The sequence below is a fragment of the Henckelia pumila genome, chromosome 3 (assembly GCF_033568475.1).
Source record: "Henckelia pumila isolate YLH828 chromosome 3, ASM3356847v2, whole genome shotgun sequence".
NCBI classification, from domain to species: Eukaryota; Viridiplantae; Streptophyta; class Magnoliopsida; order Lamiales; family Gesneriaceae; genus Henckelia; species Henckelia pumila.
This window is the reverse complement of record NC_133122.1, coordinates 67020719-67036017: the sequence shown is the minus strand read 5'-3', so window position 1 is coordinate 67036017 and position 15299 is coordinate 67020719. Positions and strand designations below refer to the sequence as shown.

Sequence of the window (15299 nt, the reverse complement as noted above, 5' to 3'; positions counted from 1 at the left end):
CGATGTTGCTAGGCGCTTTACCATGATTCGTTGGGCAAGTCGGAAAGTGTTGTTTCGAGTCACAAGGAGTTGTGAGCCCACGGCTAGCTGTATCCCTGAACCATTGAGGGTCACACAGTGTAATGGAGTTTTAATCCCCGTTGAGATAGTTAAATTTAAAGAGTTAAATTTAATGAACTAAGGAGTTGGACTTCTTAAATAAGAGTAAGGGAGTAGGATTTCCTAAAATGACATAGGGATGGGCATTTTTTGGGAAACCACTGAATTCGGATTCAGGAAAATTTATTTTGACTTTAAAATGTGCAGAAATGGTTTCTGTGCACATTGGTGAAATCGGTTCATCAATCGGAGTCACGATGAATTTTATATTAATTTCTGAACGTGCGGGCTTTGCTTGTCGGGCCCTAGCTTATGACTAATGGGCCCTAAGGTGTTAGTGGCCTGCATTATAAATAAGTTATTTCAGTACAGAAATTAAACACAACAGCTCATTATTTTTGAGAAGCAAAAATCGAAAACCCTAGCCTCTCAAAGTAATAATCGGCCGACCTCCCATACTCTGCCCGAGAAATTTCGGTCTGTGATTTTGAATCGCAGTCAGGAATAACGAATCAGATTCGTTTAATCTCTTCGCAGAAAACTTCTGATAGATTTTCTAGTGCAATCTATCAGAGGGATTTAAACCCTATTCGTGGACCTGATTGAAGGAGTTCATCGGTTCCTGGGAGAGACAACAAGAGCAGATTAATTCTGTTGGTGTCCATTAATCTCGCTTCGAGATTGAAGGTAAAATTTAATTAATTGTTATTTGAATTTTACACACACAATAATTTAATCGTTGAATGGTTGATACCCACACCATGGAATTGTTCCATGATAAAAATTTTAAACTTCCGCTGCACCGGGTATCAATCGTGATTGATCTGACCGCCAGTTTTTTCCAACACGAACTACATTGAGTTCGGAAGCAGGTGAGATCGGAAGCTCCGATCATAGTTCGGAAGCTCCGATCATCTTCAGCCAAGTGTCTAAATAATGGTGTAAGCAGGATGACATCATCGGTGGAGATCGGAAGCTCCGATCTCAATTCGGAAGCTCCGATCTGCTATCAGGGACACATGTCAAGGAAACATGATACGTGGTGCTTGGTGCCGATCGGAAGCTCGTTGCAAGGATCGGAAGTTTCGATCGTGGCCTATAAATAGGGCATGCGGGAGCCCATTTTCAAGTGTCAATTCCCTCTTTATCTCTCGGTTCTTGATAGAATTTAGGAGTTTCTAGCCATCTTTGGCAAGGGATGGGACCTTGGCAAGGCGTCCAGAAGTCGTAGCGGAGTTGTGCCCAAGTTCTGGGGCATTCAACAACAAAAGGCTGACGATGGACGGAGGTATACTCGAGATCCTATAAATATTTTGGGAGTATCTATTAGCTAAGTTAAGGCTTTTAGATATTGTTTCAAGATATAGTAGAGCTGGTGTAGCTTGTAGTGGCCCGCACTGTGATCACCTACTAATCAGAACTTAAGCATGCAATTAATCAATAAAATAATATTTGTAACGCCCCGTTTTTATCTTAAATGAGTTTATTTGAGATAATCGGAGATTCCAGAGTTCAAGAGACGACTTGTATTTGATCAGGGACTACTTTGCAAATTTCAGAATTTTCAGGGACTAAAACGCAAAAAATGGAATTGTTATAATATCTAGACTTTGACTAAGTCTCCCATTCTCCCTTCATCCCTCCCAAACGTTTCTCTCCCCCATTGAAGAACTCAACGTGAGTTTCAAGCTTTTGGATTTCCTCCCGAGCTCGATCCGTCCGTTAGAAATTATTTCTGAAGGCAGATTAGCGATCACGGCTGAGAGAGCTTCGTTATACCGTAAGTATTTCTCCGATCGGATATGTTTTATTTTTCGGAGGTGGTTAGAATCGATTTAGATTCTAGTATGTTGTTCCTGGCGGAGTTCTGATCGTTTATTATCTGTCAGTTTTGAATTAGAGCGACGTTCGGATTTGTTATGAATTTTTGAAGGGATTTTCGAAAAAGTGAGTTTTGTGATTTGTTGGAATTGGATTGTTTTGGTTGAATGTTGATTGATATGAGTTGCTTAGAGTGATATTATGCTGTTTGCATTTTCGGTTAGTTGAATTTATAGCCGTTATGCCGCCGGTTTGAGATTTTGGAAATTGGAGATTCGTTTGAGTTTTTTTTGGGAGTTGCTCGTTTTGAATGGATTGATATTGGATTGATTTTATCTCCGCAGATTAGTTGAAGATCGTGGAGTTCCGAATTGGCAGCTTTCGAATCGTTGAAGAGTTGATCGAGGTTTGGTATCGAGTTGATCCATCCTCGAAAGTTGAATTGAATTATCTTTATCGTTGAACTTGATTTGGAATGGAATTTTGATTTGGAATTCTTGTATCGATGTTGTTTCCAGGTTTGGAGCATCGACGTTGTTGAAAAGAGGTATAAGATGACTTGGAATGGAATGGAACGAATGACTCGAATCCGACTTGATTCGAGTGTTCCGGAAAAATCACATACTTGCATGTTAATTGATTATTTGAGTTATGTTGCATTGCATTCATATTGAGCATATGAACCCTGATTTGAATAGCGGGCAGAACGGCCCTTTTGATGATAGACGTTTTGGGAATTATATTGTGAGTGGCCTGGGTGTAGCTGTTTCACCTAGTGCTAGCATACTCCTTATAGTTGCACCAAAGTCTAGAGAATGGAGATACGTAGCACCACCTCGATCGGGAGAGTCGGTGAGTTGTTTACGTGATCTCGTCCTCGGGATCCCAAAAGCAAAAGCAGAAATGTTTTGATTATCCGACTTGATAATCTCAGATTTAAAGACATGCATTGCATTTATGCATATGAATTGAGTTTTAGACATGCTTGTGGAATTGCATGGTTGTTATTTGAATATGTAGAAGATGATGCATTTCGTTTGAGATGTTTTTATGATATTGCATGTTTGTCTCTTTTACTGGGAATATTATTCTCACCGGATTATCCGGCTGTTGTCTTGTCTTTGTATGTGTGCTTGGCAACAGGTGGGGCAGGACCGAGTCAGAGATCGCATGGCTAGGTGGTCGAGTTGATAGAGTGAGGTCTTGTTATTGTAGAAGTCGAATTTGAAATCGAACTTAGATTGTATTCGAACTCGATTTGTATTTTGGATTTTGGAACTTAGAATTGATGCATGTTCTACTCTTTCTTGTAATTGAATACTTCGTTGTTGGAAAAGTGTTAGTTGGATCATGTCGGAGCCTTTCCGGGTGTTAGATTGCACTTTTGGAGCCTTTTTTTGAGCTAAAACAGCAGGCCATGCGCGCCCGCGCCTGGTGAGGAGCGCCCGCGCGTTCTGCTCCCTTTCTCGGAGGCCCGGGCAGGTCTGTATGCGCGCCCGCGCCTCGGGTGGCGCGCCCGCGCGTCACCCTGTGTAAAAAAAAAAAAAAAAAAAAAAACTTTGCTTTTAATCTTAGATCTTGTATGCGTAATTATTGTTTATTCTGAGATTAGATGATTAGAATCGAGGTCTCACAATATTAATCAGAGTAACTGTGGAATTAAAGTAAGTCAAATACCAAGTAAACAAATCCTAGTGGTCAACCCTGCTATCCAGCCTTGGTCACCACTTAACCTCCCTGTATCCGAAATAACTACCTGCAACTGCCCCATGGAATAGGGCATCCAGCCAACAGAAAATAACCGAAAGTGAGCCTAACATGCTCAGTACGAGAATATGAGTATACACTATTTTATGTACATGAATGCAAATGAACTGGGTACCAAGACACTCAGGTCAAGAAACAAGCTCATTGACCGGGCTCAGGATATATAGCACGCTGCGTCGTCGTCTCAGGAGGTGACTCATATACCCAGTGGATAATGGTGACCTAATACTCAGTACATGTGTCCAACCATCACGGTGACCCGACACAAGACTTACGTCTCCAACCATCCACAAACTCGTAGGGTGAGCACCCTACTACATGATACCTCTAAGGTAAAGGCTCAATATGCTCATGTATGCAACATACAGTCATGACATGCTGTATATAAAGGCATATAAAACATGCAATCACATAATTCATGCAAACACATAATACATGCATATTCAATCTGGATATCTCGAATAATACTTCCGTACCTTACTAAGGCAGATCCTAGAAGCTCTCATCTAGGTCCAAGCCTACCAAGCAGCATTACAATGCATAAATACCATGCATTATCTAACATGTCATAGATCACCTAACAGGCTCTAAAAGCCTTAATTAAACTATAGTCTACTCCATATTTACTATAGGGAACCAAAGTCATACCTTCGTCTGTCGTCAACCCGCTGATTTCGCAAGCCCCAGAGCCTGGGCATAGCCTAGATACGACCTCTGGACGCCTCGCCAGAACTCCGCCGCCGGACACTGTCCGTTATAAAAATACTATTTCCTACTACAACTCTTAAAGAAAGAGTCCCGAAGCCCTTAAAATAGAGCCATTATCGGGAGAGGAGAGGAAATGGAATATCCAAAATGAGAGCCTCGGACCCCTTTTTATAAGCCTGGGTTCGGACGGTCCGAACAGGGTTTGGAGGCTCCGATCCGGGCATGATTTCCACGTGTAGAGTGCATTTTGACACCTCAATATAGCGGTGAGTTCGTACGGTCCGAGCTGGGTTCGGATGGTCCGAACTGCCACTTTTCCGAGCCACTTTAGACACCTGGACCCTGTTGAGTTCGGACGGCCCGAACTGGTCCACACGCTCCGAACTGTTTTGGTCCTTCCGAACTCATTTTGGACCCCCCGGGACCTACCCTACCATTTTCGAACGTTTCGGATCTGATTTTTCACTTATTTTCACCAAATAAGGACTCCTTGAACATGTTTTGACACTTTTAAAATTATATGTCATTTTCTAACATGTTTAAAATCACTTAATCTTGTAAAATAGAACCGGGCTACTACATAGCTTGCCTAGTAGAATTAAGGTACGAAAGTATTGTTCGAAATATCCTGACTGAGTATGCATGTATTATGTGTTGCATTGATTATATGGCATTATTTTATCTACATATATTATGACATGTTATTATGCTTCATGCATGATCATCTTGAGCTTATATCCTTGTGATATCCGGTAGTAGGGTATTTACTCTATCTTGTTAGTGGATGGTTGGACACGTGGACTCGTGTCAGGTCACCATTATTCCACTGTCGGGTATGTGAGCCACCTCTTGGGGTGACGTCGTAGAGTGCTACATACCTAGGGCCTAAGTCTGTTTTTTATCATATTCTTGACTACGAGTCTTGGTAACCCGTACATTTGCATACATGCACATATAATATTGTATACTCATATTCTCGTACTGAGTGTTTTATTCTCATGTCTTCGTACTGTTTTTGGACACCCTATTCCACGGGGCATGTCTTAGACTTGATGGAGCAGGAGACTCACACTACACCGCTCTTGAAAGGTGACCAATAGAATCGGTTTTAATTAAACTGTTTCTATTGTATTACCTTATAAGGGTGGTTTATTAACCACTCTTATTAACCATATTTTAGTACCGATTTTTACAAACCGCGGCTACAAACTGCTCTATTTGATATAATTGTTAGGATCACTCTTGAAACTGCTCATATTTAATATTTTTAACAGCGGTTTCACAAAACCGATGCTGTAAACCGCTTTTATTGCTCCATCTTTTTGGATTGTTTTTGAAACTATACCTATTGAATACTTTTATTACCGGTTTATATAAACATCTACTATAAACTGCTCTTATTGACGTAAATGTTAGGAGTTCTCTTGAAACTGCTAACGATGGATATTTTTAACAGTGGTTTTCACAAAATCGGTGTTGTGAACCGCTTTTAATTCTCTATTTTTTAGGATTTGTTTGGAAACTACACTAGTGAATATTCTTAGCAATGATTGTCACAAAAACAGTGCGAAAACCATGGTTGTAAACCCCTTATTTGATTTATTTTTTTAGGAATGGTATGGAAATGGTATCAATTAAATCCATTTAGCATCAGTTTTGTATAAACCACAACTATAAAAATTTAAAAAATTCTTATTAATATAACTACTAGGACCAATTTTGAAAATACTTATAGTGAATATTTTCACCGGTGGGTTTTCACAAAAATTGGTGTCAACAACTGTTTTATTGCTCATTTTTGAAGGATTTGGTTTGAAATTACACCTATTTAATATTTTCAGTACCGATTTGCATAAATCTATGTTATAAACTGTTACTGATTTATCTCCTATGTTTTCATTCTTGATATACTAGTTGATTTTATAACATCAAATTTATCTATAAATTTAGACAACTTCGCGTATTTTAACAACTTGTTTTTTTAAAAAAAAACAAAACAAAACAAAACCACACGAATAAGCATGTAACCGGGCTGAATTGATTCATACGTACGTGTACCATATTAAACCTTTGTTTATGTTTTACAATAATTTGAGGTATGATGGTTCTTATACGAGAGTTCTCACGAACCTATATCTATGAAACGATTCAATCCAAAGCATATCTACAGTTAAAGATAATATTTTTGAAATTAATAATTTTTCATATGTCAAGTCAAATAGTAGATCAATCTGACAAAATTGAATCGTAATACCGTCTCATAAAAGTTTTTATTTTGGAGTTAAAAATAGTTAGATTAATCATATATTTTAATATTACTCTTATATTGAAGATCATATATATTTCATCGATCTCATTACCTAACTAATGCTTATTAGTAATTTTGAAAACAACAAAAATATTAATAATGATGATAATTAAATAGTAATGATGATTATTATTATGATGATGACGATCATACAAATTAAATAAGCATGCCATTGAGATTATTATATTAGTTGATTTAATTCACATCTGAATAAAATAAAACCAAGAAATTAAAATCATAGAGTTGTCTGTCACGTACATTAACGAGGAATTAAGGATTGATATTTTAGGGTATAAGTTACATATAAATTTTACTTAACAAACTTATCATGATTTTAATATAATTATCATTAATAAATTTATGCTTAGTTATTAAAGTTATATCATCAATCTTTGTACTAATTCACCCGATTCTCAAATTTTGGCGGTGCTTAAATTTTCATTTACCGCCAAACCTTATCTTAATTAAAATATCACCAATTAGATATCATAATCCTTCACTAAAAGTGTCGTGATCTTTAAATTAAACTGATGCGAAGAAGATAAATCTTGCCACAAAATTAAAATATCTTAAACGATAAACATTCTATCATTAATAAGTTTATATATTACCCGCCTTCCATATTCTTTTTATTCCTAATTTCCCATCACAAGTCTGTACTTTCTCGAGATTTCTCCTTGGCTTGTGCATTGATTATTCTTCTTCTTGATCCATTTGCTCTTATTTTTTGAGGTAGTTTATTTATCTTAGATATATATTATATTTTATGTTATTTTTACTCTGAGTAATGGTGCATTCTCAAGGTTATTTAAATTTTATAGACTCATTGTTTCATATGTTAAAGATATTAGAGGAGGATCTAGAAGAGAATAACGAGTTCACTAAGTTGAAGGTACAAATTAATGGTGCAGTGAAGTCAAGAAAAAATGAGGAGCATAAGAAGGAAAGTTAAAGTTTTTTTTTGGGGTATGAATTTGGTTATATTCAATGCTTCAAATAAAACTTATGCTTTGCGAATATTTTGTCAGGTGAAACATGATGCAGGAAATACAAATGCTCCATCAAATGCACATGAAAAGTGATCGTAGATCTCCTCAGATTCGGATAAAGAATAGATGGAATTTGGGGAAAAAAAAACAAAACTTGTATTTTATCTGTTGAATTTGAAACATGTTTAATTTATTTTCTATTTCAATTGGAGTATTATTGTAATTCTTGTAAAATGATATTTGTTTATTAATGTTCACATTCATTTTGTGGATTGGAATATTAAATATGAAGTTTTTATTAATGTTTAGTCAATAACATTTATTTAGTTATTTTATTAATCGATTAAATGTTTTGAAATATATATTTGTTTGAAAAAATACAATAAAATGCTAAAAAATAGTTTAGGAAAATTCTCCTTTATCGATTTCATGTATGAGTTATATTAAATAAAACCTAAATTGCTAACGTCAACGGCGTTTTCGAACATCTTGGAGCGTTTTAAAACCATTCTTACACACAAAGGTTTCTAAGCAGTCGGATATTGTTCTTATATTTCTAGCTCTAACAACATTTTAAAAGTGCTCATATATTGATTGCATATAGCAGTGATTAGAAACCACTCCTAAATTGCTAGCATCATTAGCGTTTGTAAATCACTCTTATAGTGTCAGGGAGACCGTATTATATTTAATTAAGTTAATTTCATGTATAAGCTCTTGATTAGTAGGTGATCACGGTACGGATAACTACATTTATTATATCAGAGCATGCATTGAAATCTTGGGATCTAGATTTTTGCCTTGGGATTAATCTTTTAATCATCGGGAAGATGGCGGGAGATGATGATGAAAGTAGTCATGGTAGCATAGGTGGACGCTGGGGTGTTGAGGACGATCGCAAGCATCGTCGGGGCATCATCACCATCGCCATGACAATCGTAGACAATTTAGTATGCATCGATTCATTCAAATGAGTCCTAAGCCTTTGGTTAGAGGCGAGTCTCCGGAGGATGCAGAAAATTGGTTAGAATGCATGGAGAACTGCTTCAAAGAATTTCGCTGCACGGAGGAGCAGAAGATAGAGATTCTTAGTTTTCTGATAGAGGGGAGTGCTCAAAAATGGTGGAGGTCTACGTCTACACTTTTTATCACAACACGAGGAGTAGCTATCTAGGCAGAGTTCCGCACAGCTTTTCATAAGCTATATTCTCCTCCCGTACTCCGATAGGCGAAGGCTAGTGAATTGCTGAGTTTGAGGTAGGGTTCGATGTCAATCGATGAGAACCAGCAGAAGTTTGAGTTGTTGCCCTATTGTCCTCAGATTTTTGACAGCACTGAAACAAAGTATAATCTGTTTCTCCAGGGTCTTAATACAGAAATCCATGACCGTGTATCTGTTGGAGATGACATGACTTATGAAAGATTGGTTAGTCGATGTCGCCAGACAAATGACAGCATTCGACGTAACAAGTCTTTTCTCTCTTCTAGATCTGCGAGTTCTTTGGATCCCCGTACTCAGTCTTTCAAGAAGTCTTCTTCTACTTCTTCCTCCGGATATTGGGGAGTGATGTGTTTTGGAAGAAAGGGTCAATGTGATCATTGTGGTAAGAATCATCCATCTGATAAATGTCGGAAAGCTACAAGAGCTTGTTTCCTATGTGGGGAGACTGGTCATATTAAGAGGAATTTTCCACAGGCTGGGGGAGTAGATTCTAGTTCCCAGACTACTATTCAATAGAGGCCACCAGGGCAATCAACAGGGGGTTCTAATATGCGACCTCGTACTTCGGGCCAAGTGTTTGCTCTATTGAACTCTAGAGTCTGGCGGGGAAGGCTACCTCATCTATACGATTGATTTGTCCACTGAGAACGTTGGTATAGGAGATATGCCGGTTGTAAATGAGTTTCCAGACGTTTTTCTTGATGAAATTTCAGGTTTTCCTCCTATTCGGGAAGTGGAGTTTGGCATTAAGCTAGTGCCAGGGATTTCGCCTATTTCACAAGCACCGTACCGTCTGGCTCCGTCAGAGATGCGAGCTACAATCCAAAATAGCCCCGCGCCATCTTATTATCATTGGAAAGAGTACAAAGATACGTGACATATTCTGCATAATTGTCGGCTATATTTGGAACAAATGTGCATGGGCTAGATTTTGTAGTGTTGGATCTTTGCACTTATAAATACTCAAGGATGGATTTCAGAGATCCTTTTGAATCATCATCAATCTAAGCATAAAAATAACTTGTGCTCTCAAGACTTTCAAATATTCAAAAAGAAAATCAGATCATATCAAATCAAATTTTTGAGCCGCTATCACATTCTAACTACTTTATCACGTCGATCTAGTGATCAACCACTGATATTTCACAAAGCGTTAAGTTTACCAGTTATTTATTGATTGTAACTCTATCAGAAATAGTTCTGATTTGAGATGGTGTCTTTATTAAGACGAAGTTGCCAGGAGTTTCAATCGAGGGATTGATTGGATTGAGTTTGTGCAAATAGTTGTATAAGTATTTATTATAATACTTTTAATATTTATTTAATAAAATTTAAAAATCGTATAGATCAATTGTAAGTCACATTTGTGATATATATTGAAAAAAATATATTTAGCAACTTATCAAATGATTGTATAATGAATTATTATGAATTGATGTAATGTTTTAACTTTTTTACTCGTATTTTTGTTGATATAAATTATATTTTTGTGATTTTATATGAATTGTGCCCAATGTCGACGGAACTATGTTTTTATTTATACCTGAACTAGAATTTTTTAAGCCGTCTATTTTTTATAGGTTGATCTTGTATCTTCTCATTTTTTAAATTGGTTCACCGAGCTATTGAAAAATTGGACTAAATTGAATGTATAAAAAAAAAAAACTGGGTCGCCCGGGCGGAGCAACACATTGCTCCGCCCTTGATTTTGCCCCTGTGAACAAAATTTCTGGGTCTGCTCCTGAATAACATGAAAAAAAAAAAAAAAGCATGCAAGTTATGGAACCAAAAATATAATTTTTCCATTAAATTTTAGTGGAGAATGTAATTTTAAACACGCAAAATATGCATAAAATAAATATACCAAAATAATTTTCCCTTAAAATACTGTTTGAATTTTTATTTCACAATTTTTTTAAAAATATAAGATTATAATTAATGAACGAGGGAATTTTTGTGAAAACATTTTTACGTTTCATAGGCCACAATTACTTATTTTAAAAGTCTTTTACATAGTAACTATACATTATAAATCCTCTAAAAAAAATCTATACATTATAAATTATATCACTCGCTCGTTTGGTTTATTATATTGCTGAATTACTATTGCATTAGGGGGAGATTGGAGGACAAATTGGCATGCATTAATTAAAGTGATTTTGGAAGATAAAGTTTAGTTTGCTCACGAAATTAAAATAAAATATAATATTTTTTAGTACATATCAATTTCTTTAACACACATATATGTGTGTATTATACGTATATAAATGTGTGAAAATATCAACTTTTATATTGTAAATCGGTTTAAATTAGATTTTAACCGTTCAATCAGCCAGAAATATATCATTATCCAAAATTTACTTCTTTTCGCTTTTGTTATTTTTAATTTAATTTAGAACTATTATACATATTGTCATATCAGCAATATAATTTGCTACATGTCCGCACTCCAATGATTAAAAAAAAAAGATTAAATATAGCAGTGAATGAAATGTCAAAACCCTAAAGTCTAAGGGATGACATTTGGAGATAGAAAATCATATATTAGGGCTGGAACAGTTCCAAGCTTTATCCGCTAACTTTAATTTTTTTCACTAAAAAATGACCTTGGTCCTTGTAGACAATTAAATTTGTCAACCTTCAAATATGGCAAGTACAAAATAATTAAATATCAATAAAATAATTAGCTATTTTTGGGAAGATTAAATTCATAAAAAATAAATCGTTAATTAATTGATATTTTAATATATTTTATGCTCAAATCAAGATTTTTAAATTAAGATTGCATCTTGCACAAATTGGAAGAGAATACTAATATTTTTAGTATTTGAGATCAAATCTTGAATCAAATAGAAGAAAATACTAATATTTTTAGTATTTAAAATCAAATCTTTTGATTAATGGAAGATAATCACCAAATAAATCAGAAGAAGCCAATCAAATTGCGACACCTCATCAAATAAAAATGGTAGGAATCTGCATCCTTCAGCTATAAATAGGGGGCAGATGACCAAGAAAAAAACACAACAAAGAAGACTGAAGCAAAGAAGTAGAAGAATTCAAGATTTTTTTCTCAAGTCACATTCAAGAAGTTCAAGGCGCAATTCAAGGCGTTCTTCTTCAAAATCATCAAATTCGAGAAGATCAAGGCGTGATTCAAGGGATTAATTGCGTTCTTCTTCAAATATACTTAAATTCATTCAAATTCAAGAAGATCGTGTTCTTCATCAAATTCAAGAAGTTCGTGTTCTTCATCAAACAAATCAAATTCAAGAAGATCGTGTTCTTCATCAAATTCAAGAAGTTCGTGTTCTTCAACAAATAAATCAAATTCAAGAAGATTGTGCTCTTCATCAAATTCAAGAAGCTCGCATTCTTCATCAAATAAATCAAATTCAAGAAGATTGTGTTCTTTATCAAATTCAAGAAGTTCATGTTCTTCAACAAATAAATCAAATTCAAGAAGATCGTGTTTTTCATCAAATTCAAGATAACAAATTTCTCGCCATTCAAGGAGTTCATTGCGTTCTTTTCAAATTTTGAAGTTTAATTCGATATCAAGGTGTTAACCCATCGAATTAACTTTATCAAGACATCAAATCAAATCTCAAGACATCAAACCGTCTTTCAAAAAGATCAAATACTCAAGAAATTCAAATCTATCAAGAAATTGTGAAGAGGAAAATCAAGGGATTATTTAGAGATTGCATCCACTAATCTTTATTTAATTTCTCAAATTCAATTTGTATCCATTTTCTATTTCTTAATTTTAAGAAATAAAAAATTTTGAGCTACAGTCCTTTGGTCAATACTCCATTGTCACGATCTTACCTAAACCATTAATCAAAATTCAAACCAAAATGATACAAAATTTCCCCCAAACTCTCTCATTTCAACTACCAAATGGCCATTTTTGCGAACCAGCTTATTGCTATGATCGTCGTCGTTCTATTTTTAAAGTCGGATATGGTTTCAGCGCAAAATCAAGAAAGGTTCTTTATATTCGGGGACTCGATCGTATGTCGACGTGGGAAACAACTACTATATCAAAACAATGCCGGCGAACCAAGCGAATTACAAGCCGTATGGTCAAAATGGCTTCTTCAAGAATCCAACTGGCCGGTTTTCTGACGGTCGTATCATCGTAGACTTCATTGGTATGTTTGATATATATAATACTAACTAAATTACTTTAAGTTTGATGTTTTTTTATGGACTTAATATTTTGTTGCATGCAGCTGAATATGCTGATATGCCAATAATTCCTCCATACTTGGATCCATCTGCTGACTTTAGTCATGGGGTTAACTTTGCCTCTGGAGGGGCAGGCAGTCTTTCATCAACCAACCATGGTGAGGTTGGTCACCTATGTAACAAATTTTAATTTTGTCTGAATCTATCAAACAAATATATATTTTATTATTGGCTCTTTAATTAATTTATAATATAAATGAATTATTAATTAATCTTCATTCTTTTCTGATATGTTTCTTGTTTTCAATATTTTTTCGATTCTGGGTAGTCCGACCGACTTAAACTAGCAGTGCAATCCCATGCATTCTAATATTTCTTAAAGGGTATATTTTATTTAAAAAATATGCTTTTAATATATAGTTTTTGTTCACAAATTAAATTGATAAAAGAAAGTAAAGTACTTTGGCGACGTTTGCAAATGGGTCGATGGAAAATTGGGAAGCTCCGGAGCAGAAGAACTAATATTTCTTTAGTATGGGAAGTAACGACTATTTTGATTATCTCGGAAATCATGAGACGCAACAACTCCGACGCCACGAGGAAGAATTTGTGGGAATGGTTATTGGAAATTATTAACTTGACTCAAGCGATTCTGGTAAGTTTCTCATTTTTGAAACTATTTTCCCTTGTTCAATTTTTCTTCTCCTCTTTGTAATTTATATTTGACCAATCATATTATTTGATTTACAGAATTCAAAATTTTCTTAGATATATATCCTGATTTAGTGGGTCGAAACGGTTGATGTATATATTATATTAACATGAAAAATATATAATGGATCGATTTGCCAAGGAACTGTATGCAAAAGGTGCGAGAAAATTTGGATTTTTAAGCTTGTCGCCGCTGGGGTGCTTACCGGTACTAAGGGCTCTCAAACCCGAAGCCACGGGAGGGTGCCTGGAGCAGGCCAATTCTCTTGCATTAAAGCATAATAATGCACTCAAGAGTGTCCTCTCAAACCTGGATCACCTGTTGAAACATTTCAAGTATTGCAACTCCAATTTCTTGGATTGGCCCAACTATGGTGTATATATATATATGTTTACTTTCTCACAATTTTGGTCATCCATATTATCAAATATCAGTCTAATTAGTATTGTATCTTCCAATTTTCGTACTCCACACATCAATGTCACAACAACAAAAAAAAACTAAAATTGTTTAAAACAAAACAAAATTAATAAACTAATATTGAAATTTGATAAAATTCGTGTAGGTTTCAAGGAAGGTGTGCATGCTTGTTGCGGAACAGGGCCGTATGGAGGGGTATCCACATGTGGAGGCACCAAGAAAGTGACTGCTTATGAATTGTGCCACAATGCAGATGAATATATGTGTGGTGGGATTCTTTTCACCCGACTGAAAAAATTCATCGACAATCTGCAGAGGCTCTTTGGTCGGGGCTCCGACCCGATGTCGGCCCGTTTAATCTACGAGATCTCTTCTTCGACAAGAAGGATACCACCATTGCTGATCTGGTGGATAATAATTTGGAAAACGATTTCTGAGTTCGATGCATATAGTTATTGTTGTAAGATCAATTAAAGTTTATGGGCTTATACGTGAATAACTATGTATTGTGGGTTTTCTATTAAGTTAAATTCAAACTAAAGTGATCAATTAAGGTTTTTAATTATTGGGCTTTAATGACATGGATTTTGATGTGTAGAGACTAAATTGTAATTTCTGTTTTTATGATGGACTCAAACTGAAATATTAGACATAATTAATAAAATTATCTATATAACGTGGTTATTGTCTCAGCGTTTCACGTTCAACTATCTCTAATCCTCATTATTAGAATAGAACCAGAGAAAACAAAAGGGCTCTTAGGAAGAACGCATAGATTTGGAAGATCAACCGATATTGTTCTCAAAGATTATAAGAATTATAGTTTCTGGTACACTTCTGCTTCAGTTTATAGTTTTATTCTTTATAATTTGACATGATGATTCTGACTATAGTTAATTTTTCCCCTAACAAATGTAATTTTATTTATCCACATATATATATATATATATATATATATTTAAATTAAGATTACAATGGGGGATGGGCCGGTTTTCTTGTTTCATTTTTTTTTGGATTCAAACTCAAATCTATTATACAGGACGTGCTTTCATTTGGTTT

General features: G+C 35.2%; 1 long non-coding RNA gene and 1 pseudogene across 1 annotated transcript; both read left to right on the top strand.

Annotated features, from left to right (window-relative positions):
- The first annotated feature begins 7295 nt into the window (after positions 1-7295).
- LOC140893620 (uncharacterized) lies at positions 7296-7824 on the top strand. The gene is made up of 2 exons (XR_012153221.1): positions 7296-7435; positions 7548-7824. It is a non-coding gene; the product is annotated as an uncharacterized lncRNA (long non-coding RNA).
- A 4993-nt stretch (positions 7825-12817) lies between these two features.
- LOC140888945 (GDSL lipase-like) lies at positions 12818-14677 on the top strand (annotated as a pseudogene).
- The last annotated feature ends 622 nt before the right edge of the window (positions 14678-15299 follow it).